Here is a 12234-nt window from a genome sequence, read left to right on the forward strand (position 1 = left end):
ACACACACAGAGACAGAGACACAGAGAGGCAAACAAACACATACACACTGACAGAGAGAGACAGACAGAGAGACACTTAGACACACACACACACACACACACACACACACACACACACACACAGCGATCAGGTTAGCCAAAAGGCAAGGTGTTTTATTGTAATAAAAATACAGGGATACCAGCAAATTCAGTAGTTGTAAGAATTGCTGATGGCTTACCTACCTTTGTTCCTACATTGCTTTGCCGCCTGAAGACATAGTAGCAAATTCCCCAAAACTTTATGGCTTACGAAAGGACAAAACACTTCAGATGTACATGGGGCTATGCTCCCTTTGCAGGTTCTGCCATCTTGGATTTCTCTCAGCTGTAGACATTTCATGGCCTTAGCCCTTCCCTGCCTCTGTCTTCACATGGCCTTCTCCTCTACAGACATGTCTAACTCTCCTCTAGTTCTCTGTGATGGAAAGAAATCACTTGTTAAAAATGCAGGCACGGTGTAATCTCAGTAGCTAGAAAACTGAAGCCAAAGGATCACCCTAAGTCCAGCATGGACTACAGAACGAGGCCTCTGCTCAGAAAGCAGCAATCTAGAAAGCATCCTTCCAGCAGATTACTTAAAGTAAAATGATGGGAAAGCAAGAGGGAACTGTTTAGGAGAGGAGGAGGTGAGAAAGGAAAAGCAGGGTCCAGAGAGTGAAATGAGAGATAATGACACTATGTAGATGTTTGGAGATGTCACAATGAAGCCTGTTGCTTGTACAGTTAACACATGCCAGTAAAATAAGAAATAAAGTAACAATCACGCTCCTAGAACTCTAACACCCATCTTTCCTTGATCTTCAAGATCTTCAACCACTGCCTCCACTCCACATGGACCCCAACTGCGCCTGTGCCTCAGCTGGCTCCTGCAATTACAGAGAATGCAGATGTATCTCTTGCAAAAAAGGCTGCTGCTCCTGCTGCCTGCAGGCTGTGGGACATGTTCCCAGGGCTGAATCTGCAAAGAGGCTTCTGACAAGTACGGCTGCTGCTACTGAAGTTAGGTGGTCCCCACAGCTGTGTAAATAGAGTATGTGGGGACCTAGCTTTTGTTGTACAAGCCTGACCCGTTCTCCACACCTTTTCTATAAAGCATGCAACTGACAATGAAAACATTGCCTTGATACAAAAAAAAGAAGGAGGAGGAGGAGGAATAAGAAGAAAGAGGAGGAGGAGGAGGAGGAGGAAGAGGAGGAGGAGGAGGGGAGGAGGAGGAGGAGGAGGAGGAGAGGAGGAGGAGAGGAGGAGGAGGAGGAGGAGAGGAGGAGGAGAGGAGGAGGAGGAGGAGGAAGAGGAGGAAGAGGAGAGGAGGAAGAGGAGGAGGAGAAGAAGAAGAAGAAGAAGAAGAAGAAGAAGAAGAAGAAGAAGAAGAAGAAGAAGAAGAAGAAGAAGAAGAAGAAGAAGGGAAGGAAAGAAAGAATGAAAGAAAAGAAAGAAATTAATTGTCAATCCACACTCCTACAGACTGGGTTACTTGGCAGACTGGGTAGAAGTGGGTAAGCCGAGTCTTTAAGGCTAACCTAGGTTACATAGTGAAAGTCTGTCTCAAATTAAACATTTAAAAGGGACCAGGGCTCTGGCTCAGAAGCTGAGCATTAGCCCCTAAGCTCAGTTCCTAGTATTGCAAACAAAACAAGACAGAATATCCTTGGCACAGCATGTCTGGCAAATTCTAAATTATGAGGGAAAAAAATCTTTTTACGAAATAGCAAGCATTCTAGGTTCCCTTAGATTAATTTTTTTGGTAGAATATGTTTTTGGATAATTTATTCACCTACCACATTCTCCTTATGTGTAACTCTGAAATACAGCCTAATTTCCATAGAAGTCTTAACTTTGCTGGGTTGGGTGCTTCCAGAAGAAAAGCAGATAAAAGGTGGGAACGCAGGTGATGCCATCCTGTAAGCTGCACCATTTTCCAATCTTGTCTTTGAAGGTCAGGGTCACAGTGCGGGTGTATGGTACGGTATGGGAGAAGCCATGTGTTTTGACAAAGGAACTAAAACAGCTCAGAACATAGAACATAGCCCTAGCTAGCAAAATATATTCTCCATCCCTAAATGAAAGCGAGGCTGCTAATAAGTTTTTTTTCTTCTGCTATACTTTATTGGGAAAAACAACAGTCTATGTACAAAATGGGACAATGTCCCGCACCAGCTAGAAAGCTGACAGTGGCTGCAACCATCGTGGTGGACTGAGGAGGGCCGAGGATGAACGCACCAGCCTTATGGCCACTAGGCAACGCTTATTTCATCTGCTACCCAATTCCTTCTTGCTTGTCCTTGATGACCACCCGGAATCGCTCCTCCAGAAGGGAGAGCTCGCTGATGAGGTAGGTCTGTGATGGCATTGGTGAAAGCCTCCTGGGGACTGTAGTCTGGGGTGGTCTGCACTCGAATGATGGTCTTGTGGTCCCAGGGGTGAGGGACGTTGTAGCCAGCAAACAGCACCTGTGGGTCCTTCAACAGCTGGGATTTGATGATGTTCCCCAGAGCGTGGTCTTCTTTGTTGATGGTGAACAAGCAAGCGTTGGGCACCTTAGTGTCCTTGTTAATGGTGGTTTTCTTCTCTCCCTTGAAGAGCAAGAACGGCTCGAAGGCCGAGGGGCGTTCATCCTAGTGTCTCGCTCCAGACACCCGAGGCTGCTAATTAATATTGACTAATATACGTGGCATTGATTCAGTAAACATTCATTTATTATGTGGTGGCTTTGTGAGTTCTATACAAGCAGCATGGGTGTTAGACTAGGAAAACTAAGCCACTTCCGTTCTAGCAGCTTGCAAGGTGATAGAAAAGGCACATACAGAAACAGACACAGGTACATACAGTGCAGTCTGACTCTAACGATGAAAGCCTGTACGTAGGAGACAGTATGGGACACTCCACAGCTTAGAGGTGGTAAGGTAAAGGGGTTCAGGTCTTTGGCGAGTGAGCATCAGAGAACTCTGCAGAAACCTGGGGGAAGTGCCTATATCATTTCTGCTTAAACCTCACAGGTGTAGTTTTCTGCCTCATCTGGGGCTTGATTTATATGCAGGTAGGATAATACCTTAAGAAAATACCTTTTTACTGATTATTATATTTTTTGTAAGAATAACTTAATCTAGTCTTTTCATAAAAGAAAGTTTTTTTTTAAAGTTTTTTAAAAATGAATGTATGAAAACTGTATGTATTTGTGGGCAAGGTAGGATAAATTAGTGCATGTATACAATGTGGGATAGAATAGTTTGAGGATGATCTGTGTTAGCTGGTTTTCGACAACTTGGTAGAAGTTAGCAACACTAGGCATTGGTTTTGACTTTCTTTTACAGAGGCTCATTATTGCTGACTTAAACTTATTATTTTTTTATTGGTTTATGTTTTCCATAGATCCATGGCTGAGTTTTGATAGATTAAGTATGTTCAGAAATTTATCCAGCCTCTTCCAAACTGTTGCTAATCATCTCTAAAGATTCTGGGTAAGCTACTTCAACATATGAAACAGCATATCCATTTATTCTGGAAGGCTGCTTATGTTCCTGTGCACAGAATTCAGGAGCAACCAGCTTACAGATGATTTACCCTAAGTTTTTCTGGAATTGAAAGTGGGTACTTAGCATAGTTCATTTATTTCAGAAGGTTTTCAACAGGCTGAATCATTCAGGGGAGACTGACCCACTACCTTCTCTGATGATTAATGGATAAATGTGGCTGCTGACCTCTTTCTGGGTTTCTGAAAGGTGGGTAAGGACACTCGGCTTAGATGTTGGGGTTCAGTTCTTCTCAAGAAAAACTGTCTAAATGTTTTCTCTGGGTTGCAGAAACATGGAAGAGGATGCTTCCCAGGCTGCAAATGATCAGGGAAGACCACAACACAGTTCTCAGGCTTATCACTTGATTATGAACAATACAGATGATTCTAGAGTTCTAGAAAGATGAGCACAGTGTCAGCTCATTCTCAGGGTTAAGCTAAGGGCAAAGGTAGCCCACCAGCTGTTTCACAAGACCATGGGTAGGTGGGTTTTCAAGACAGTATTGTGTATCACAGAACAGGCTATTTCTTAACATCTCTACAGGAATATGTGGATCAGATGTTGTATTAGTAGGATTCTCTAGAGTCACTACTTATGGGTAGTCTCTAGGTAGTAAGGTATTTGTTGGTGACTTACAGTCTATAGTCCAGCTCCCCAACAGTAGTTGGTAGTGGCTGTGAGTGGAAGTCCAAGGATGTAGCAGATGCTCAGTCCCACAAGGCAAGCAGGCGAAGAGAGAGAGCCTTCCTTCTTCCAATGTCCTTAGGTCGGTCTCTAACAGAAGGTGTGTCCCATATTAAAGGTGTGTACCACCATGCCTGGATCTGCAACCTTTTCTCTCCCAGATGACCTTGAGGTCAGAGATCTCCTGGCTTCAGTGTCCTAAGATCCATAGCCCCTGTGCCTCAAGATCAGGATCACGGGTGAGCCTCCCAATTCTGGTTTGTAGTTCGTTCCAGTTATAGTCAAGTTGACAACCAGGAATGGCCACTACAGATGTTCTCTTAGAAGTTTTGCATCAGATAAAGGATGAAGTAGCTCCTTCCAAAAAAGATGACTAAGAGACTCTCAAAGCAATGGAGCCATGAACCACAGTGGATCAATGCCTTCCCTTCACACTTTTATCAGATGTGTCTGCTTTGAGTCACTTTATGTTGTTAAGAGAGTTTGAGTTGTTCTTCTTCCTCACTGACTTCCTGGAGACAGAAAAACTGACACTGACCAAAATATCTTCCAATAGAGATTGAGTTAAATAAACAATAACAATCACCACAGAAAAACAGAAATTGAAGGTAATTTGAGTGTTACATCGTGTTTCACAATAAACACATTTTTAGGTTTCTTACTTTCTTTGAAGCTTTGCTTCTATTTGAATTTCTAATTTTTCCTAATATCTTCCTATTCTGTACTATACTGTCATGTGACTGGTCCCTTAGGAGGAAGGGATTCCCAATATGCCCCCCCCCCAGAGGCATCCTCCTTGCCCCCAGGCCTCGCTGTACCTCCATGGGCCATATCCCCCTTCTCCTCTTCAACTTTTTCCTAACACTCATTTCTGAAGGGGATCTGGAACGAAGTATCTTCTGAAGTGATACCGGGTTGGAGAAAGGCACCCTTTTCCATCCTATGTGAGTCCTGTGATTACAGGCAGCTTGGTGGTGCTGCAAACCCTCCGAGAGGAGCATGGTGGGTGCTTCCTGGGGCAGTTCTAGCTCAAACAGCAACTGCCTCTTGAAAATGACTCCTACAGAGAGAGGCTCACTGGAGTCGTAGTCACAGCAGAGTTACTGATGAACTTGCTTAGGGCACGGCTTTGCATACATAATTATCCTTGTTCTGAGCTCCTAGAGTTGGGGGACCCTTGCTCTCTGCGTTGTAAACCAGAGTTCCTTATGCACAGTAGGAATGGATTCAAGTGATAAGCGACCGTTCTACACCTTATATTCCCTTTGTTGTGAATGTGTGTTTTCCTTTTTTTAAGAATAGTTGATTGGATCAATCTGAAAAAAAAAAAGTTGTGGCCAACCATATGTATAAACAACTAAGAATTCACCACAAACAAAGCCTGAAACAGTTTCTGAAGAAGCCTTGTGTCATTGTGGAATTTGTCAGTAGTTCTGGGTTTTAAAGAGACTCCATGAAATCTAGCCTGTGACTGCATTGCCAAACACTACGTGTTTACAAAGACTCTTGGTGCATTTACTTTTCTCCTTTTATGGGTAAAAATGTGTTTTAGGCCTGTCCAACAAGATCAGGACCACAGCGCCCATGACCTCAGGAAGACTCTGAAGTTCCATTCTTTCTTTAAAATAGTTACATCAGGCCGTGGTGGTAACATTTGGAACTAGTGAGAGGGTCCGAGTCAGCTTCTATATTTAAATCTGGAAAGTAAATATAATTTAATTTTTTTTAGTTTCTTTGTTTTATTAATCTATTTTATTTATATAACAACAATCTACTTTATTTATTAATCTGGAAGATTAACTATAAAAGAAAGGAAGGTGGTTTAAAATGTTTAATATTGCGTTCAGGTTTCTGTATAGCATTTAACATTTGAGCTTTCTTTTAGCTGCAGGCAGAAAATGGCTGGGACAACAAGGGAAAAAAATTTCGGGTTGTAAAGACAAGCTGTGGTAACTCCTATTCGAGACATCTTCAGTGACATCGTGACTGCTGGCAGATGAATTCGTGACATGTTCTGCAGATTTTTCTCCATATATTAAGGATATTAATATGTGTGCAATGGCAGGAGAGAAGGATCTGGACATATAGATAAGGGCTGTGGACTTGAGGTTGCTGTTTTCACAAGGATTTCAAACTCAAAGGTCCTTTCTCTGGATGCTCTGTAGTGAGAGTCTGTCGGAAGGAGAGCCAGTCAATCTTCTTTGCCCTCCTTGTCTGAAAAGTTTGCAGGGAGAGAATACAGAGGCAGATGCTCACAGCCAACCATTGAACTGAGCGCAGGGTCGCCAGTGGAGGAGTTAGAGCAAGGACTGAAGGAACTGAAGGAATGTGCAACCCCATAAGAACAATTCCAACCAACCAGAGCTCCCAGGGACTAAACCACTATCGAAAGAGTAGAAATGGACGAACCCGTGGCTCCAGCTGCATATGTAGCAGAGGATGACCTTGTTGGGCATCAATGGGAGGAGAAGCCCTTGGTTCTCTGCCAAGGCTTGATGCTCCAGTGTATGGGAATGTCAGGGTGGGGAGGTGGGAGGGGATGGGGGCGCCCTAATAGAAGCAGGGTGGGGGGATGGGATAGGGAGTTTATGGAGGGGAAACCAGGAAAGGGGATAACATTTGAAATCTAAATATAATATAGCCAATAAAAGTAAAAAGAGAAAAAAAAAGAATTACATTTGATTAAAGGCTCTGCTACTTGATGGTTTTTCTTTTGTTTGTTTCTTTCTGTTTCATTTTGTTCCCAAATAGAAACTAACATAATAAAATACGAACCTTAGCATGGCTGAAAGAGGCTGTATATCAAGCTACAGAACCACTCCACACTCCAAACACCCCTCTTCCCTTTCAGGTTTTAGGAATCTTCCCCTCCTGGTTCTCTTTCCGCTTTAAGGGATGGAACCCGATAACATAAGTATTATTTAGATGCAAATATATGATAAGACTTCAAGATTCTTCAGTACCAGGACTGTGTTTACCAGAGGTCAACGGCTTTCAGGCAGGAGAATGGTACTGTAGCTGTGGTATTTTAGGAATTAGCGACTTCTTGAAGTATAAGTAGACACACCTTGCTCCGTTCCCTGTGCTTTAGTGTCTCGGAGGTAGTCTGTAGCCTTCTGGTTAGTCGATCAAACAGCGATGTTAAGGAACATTTTAAACGAGGCTACTCCCTCTGCCCCCCATGTAGTTTCCCATGATGCTTTATTTCATCTATGTTTGCCCCATCTGTATTTCAACTTCTAAGTTTGTCTGGCTGTCGCCACTTAGCCTAAAAGCCTGTGGGTGGCGCCCTAACAACTGGTGAGCAAGGCAAAACCAGCCCTGTAGCTTGGAAAATGAGGTTTGACGGCTTGTTTCGCATGGATGGACGAAGTGTTGGAAGCTCACATCTGTAATCCCAGCACTCGAGAAGCTGAGTCAGGATGACTGCGGTGAGGTTTGAAGCTCGCCTAGGTTCCATAGAGAGTTCTAAGGCAGCCTGGGTTACACGCCTCATCTCAACAAACAAATAACAAATCGATGGAAAAAAAACAAATACAAAAAAAAAAAAAAAAAAAAAAAAAAAAAAAAAAAACCTCAACCAAACAACAACAAAACCCCCCAGAAGATTCTGGTCCCGGTAATCTTTTTGCTAGATTCAAAACAAACAACAAAAACAAAACAACAACTAAAAAGCTTCTGGATTAGAGGGTGGTGGACTCTCTGGCCAGGGGTGGAGACCCGTGATTCCGGATGATCTGGTTCTATCCTTTGGCCTAGAGCCAACGCCTCACCCACTCCTTCACCTCCCAGAAAGGCGGGGTCATCTCAAGCCATGCTAAAGAGATAGGATCTTTTATTCTTTAACGAATTGAATTGCTGTATTTTCCATTTCTTCTCCCCCCCCTTCCTTTTTAAGCATTCTTTCTTTAACGCCTCTTGCTTTCACCCCACTTCCTTACCCCTTCTCCAAAACTCCCCTTTTTTCTCTCCTTACTGCGTCTTTTGCACACGTGGTAGATGGTATGGTACCTGATCGTTTATTTACTTTGTAGTGTAATTGCAAGTGGGAGGCGGTTGAGGGACCGGTGAAGGAAAAAACCAAAACCAAAAATTAAAAACAAACCCTGAGACCCAGCAACCATGCATAGCAAGACACACACAGAGAAATTCCTCCCACAAAGTCCAGGGGAAAGCCCAAAATCTGATCTCTCTTTGAAAGCTAAGGGTTTTCAGGGTCTTTTGAATGGTCTTCCTCCTCTCACTGATGGTTGGTCAGTTTGAACAAAGATGGAGGCAGGCTCACATCTTTCTGGTAAAGGTGTCTGGATCAGGCCTCGAACTCACCCAGCTGTGCTTGGGTAGGGGCGTGGTGGTGGGTGAGGGCTACTGGCAGGAGAAACAGCCTGCTAAGCCAGAAAAAGCCCCATGTTTGCCGTCTTCATTATCTATTTGAGGCCCCTCTTTCTGCCGGCCTACCAGAGATCTGTTTAATTTCTAGCGCTTTACACAGTGCGCTGACCCGGCTCCTCTGTGCTTACAAGGGTTTCCATTTGTTTTTTCCTGATAGGATCCCTTTAAAGAATGACATACTGCCCCCTGGTGGAAAATGGAAGATACTACAGAGGTAACAGCTCTGAAAGTTCTCTCTAGTCAAACATATTCGTTCTGATAAAATTTCTACGTGCAGAAGGCCTTACTCCGTGTTGGGTGACCTGCAGGTTATCATCACTAAAATAAGACACGATTTCCACCATAAAATTGCAGTCCTGCGGATAGCTGAGTGGATACAGCTAAGGATACGCCTTGAACAAATTGGAATGTAGAGAAGACTCCGAAGCCAGGGCAGGGTTAGGGTTAGTTCTACTGGCGAGCCACACCTTTCTGGGCGCTCGCTGTGAATGTGGGCTAGAGAGAGAGAGAGAGAGAGAGAGAGAGAGAGAGGGAGGGAGGGAGGGAGGGAGGGAGGGAGGGGGAGAGGGGGAGGGGGAGGGGGAGGGGGAGAGGGAGAGGACCATTACTAAGAAACAAAGCAGAATTGAAGTTTTAGATGACTCTTCCAATGGACTGGTCTGCCTTGCTAATACTTTGATATGTAAATCTGCAGCCCACAGTGGTGGCCTTGTGGCCTCTTCCCCCAGTTACTGTCAACTTAAAATATGGAAGGGGGAAAACTTGGGAATGTGGAAGTTTCAGGCTGTATACTGTTCTGAACGTTGTGGTGAAATCTTGCTCCCATCCCACGCCTGCCTTTCAGGACACGGGTTGTCGTTCTGTCTACAGCGTTCACACTGCTCGTCGCACCCGAACATTAAAGCTATTAGAGTTCTTTTGGCACTTGTTGGGCTGCCATGATGTGGCAGGCTTGTGCTTAGGTCACGCTTACTTTCCTTAGCTGCTCACGGCACCAAAGCCAACCTGCCGGTAACTTACCGTACGCGGCTCCAAGGCATTATTAATCATTATTGCTGTTACTACTGCCTTACGAATTTAATCTCACGTGGGGACCAAAGAGACTATAGAACAAAAGGGTGAGAATTATTGCTTTGGGAAAGGTGGTTAAAACTGTGAGGAAAACTGCAAGTTCCCAAGGTGAATTTGAACCATGAACTAAGGCCTTCCTGAGCCAAACCATATTTTCACAAGGGGCTGATGAGCTGACATTTATTCTGAAGGTTGTGTGGCTGCTTTTTTTTTTTTTCCTTAAGCATTTTTTTTTTTTTTTTTTTTAGCATTTTGATTTTGATTAAAATGCATTGTGTGTATTGGTGAGATTCAGTGTGATAATTCAAGATGACACGCTCTAATCAAATACAGATTCTTTTTAATCCATCCTCCTCTCCTACTACCTCTGTCAACTGTACTGGCTGGTTTTGTGTCAACTTGACACAAGCTGGAGTTATCACAGAGAAAGCCTCCGTTGAGGAAATGCCTCCATGAGATCCAGCTGTAAGGCATTTTCTTAACTAGTGATCAAGGGGGGAGGGCCCAGCCCATTGTGGGTGGTGCCATCCCTGGGCTGGTAGACCTGGGTTCTATAAGAAAGCAGGCTGAGCAAGCCAGTAAGTGACATCCCTCCATGGCCTCTGCATTAGCTCCTGCTTCCTGACCTGCTTGAGTTCCAGTCCTGACTTCCTTTGGTGATGAACAGCAATGTGGAAGTGTAAGATGAATAAACCCTTTCCTCCCCAACTTGCTTCTTGGTTATGATATTTTGTGCAGGAATAGAAACCCTGACTAAGACACCAACCTTAGGAATTACTCCTTAAACATTTGTCTGTCTGTCTGTCTGTGTATGTATCTATTTTTATCTCATATGTTTCCACACTGCATGCGTGCCTGCTGCCCTTAGAGACCAGATTAGGGTGTCTGATCTGAATCTGGAGTTACCAGGTGGGAGAGAACCATCCAACATGGGCGCTAGGAACCAAACCTGAGATTTTTTTCTTCCAAGAGAAGCTTTTAACTTCAGAGCTATCTCTCCCACTACTTTTCCTGTGGGTTGACAACTTTCAGCTTTTGCTTATGAGGAAAAACCATGTGGTCTTTGTCACTTGTGTGGGGCTTATCTTACTGAATAATGATCTCTTTCTGCATCTTTTTATTCTGTGGCAAATGACAGGATTTTACTTTATTTGTGGCTCACTAATATTACACTGTGTGTGCACCAAGTTTTCTTCATCCATCTGTTGACAAGCACTTAGGTTATTTACACATCTTAGTTACTGGACACCAATGATGTAGGAGAAATAGGTGTGTAGGTACTTGCTTTACTGGCTTCATTTCTTTTGGAATATATATATATATATATATATATATATATATATATATATATAATATTGATCATATATAATGAGAATATATAATGAGAATATATATGATGAAAATATATATGATGAGAATATATATATGGTGAGAATATATATATGATGAGAATATATAATGAGAATATAGATAATGAGAATATATATATATGATGAGAACATATATAATGAGAATATATATAATGAGAATATATATATGATGAGAATATATATGATGAGAATATATATGATGAGAATATATATAATGAGTATGTGTGTATGTATATATGTATATATATATATACACACATATATGTGTAATTATATATATATGTATATATATATATATATTAGAACCTGTAGAAGAGATTCTAGAAGAGATGACTCAATGACCTCTTCTACAGGTCATTCGTTCAATTTTCCAGGACTGGCATGGAAATTCATAACTATGTGTAACTCCACTAATAGGGGAGCTGATGTCATCTTCTGGCTTTTGTGAACATCAGGAAGGAATGCAGTGCAGTGACAACATGGGCACAAAGCAGTCATCCACATGAGAGTTAAAGGGGTAGTAGCAGTGAGGAGATGCTCAGTGGCTATGAGCCTTTGCTGCTCTTGCAGAGCTCTTGGGTTGGATTCTCAGCATCCACACAGTGACCTAGAACCATCTCTACCCCCAGTTGTAAGGCATGTGACACTGTCATCTAGTTTCCATTGTACACATTCATATGTACGGGCAAAACACCCGGTTGGATCAAATGGTGGGACCGTTGGTAGTTTTTGAGGAAACCCCATAGAGGCTCTCCACAGGCTGGGATGCTTCCCGACAACACTGTGGAAGAATTCCCCTTCTCTTCCTTTTATTTTTCCCTTGAGGACTGTCTTTGTCAATCATTGCCTATCTGTAATGTAACTACTTGCTTCTTTCTTTGCATTTAAGGTTTTTTTTTTTAATATATTCTGGAATTTTGGTTTAATTCTTTGTTAGACAGATACTGGACATGTATTTTCTCCTGTCTGCAGGTTGTCGCTGTACTTTGTTAGCTGTTCGCATCATCGTACGGACATGTCTGCTATGGGCATCTTTCTCCTCGGTTCTGCCATCTTGAAGGGTTTGTTTCATTTCCTTCTAGTGATTTTCATAGTTTTGGTTTTGTATGAGGCTCCTCCATCTCCTTCGAGCTGGTCTTATGTATGGTGAATGTGCTGGCTTTTAT

At 42.9% G+C, this 12234-nt stretch overlaps 1 pseudogene across 1 annotated transcript; it reads right to left on the reverse strand.

Moving 5' to 3' along the window:
- Positions 1-2296: 2296 nt before the first annotated feature.
- On the reverse strand, positions 2297-9677 carry LOC308438676 (DNA-directed RNA polymerase II subunit RPB11-like; annotated as a pseudogene). The gene is made up of 2 exons: positions 9648-9677; positions 2297-2654 (listed from the first exon to the last, which is right to left on the reverse strand). The product of its transcript is annotated as a DNA-directed RNA polymerase II subunit RPB11-like (transcript).
- Positions 9678-12234: the final 2557 nt, after the last annotated feature.

This window comes from Micromys minutus (assembly GCF_963924665.1).
Source record: "Micromys minutus genome assembly, chromosome: 28".
NCBI classification, from domain to species: Eukaryota; Metazoa; Chordata; class Mammalia; order Rodentia; family Muridae; genus Micromys; species Micromys minutus.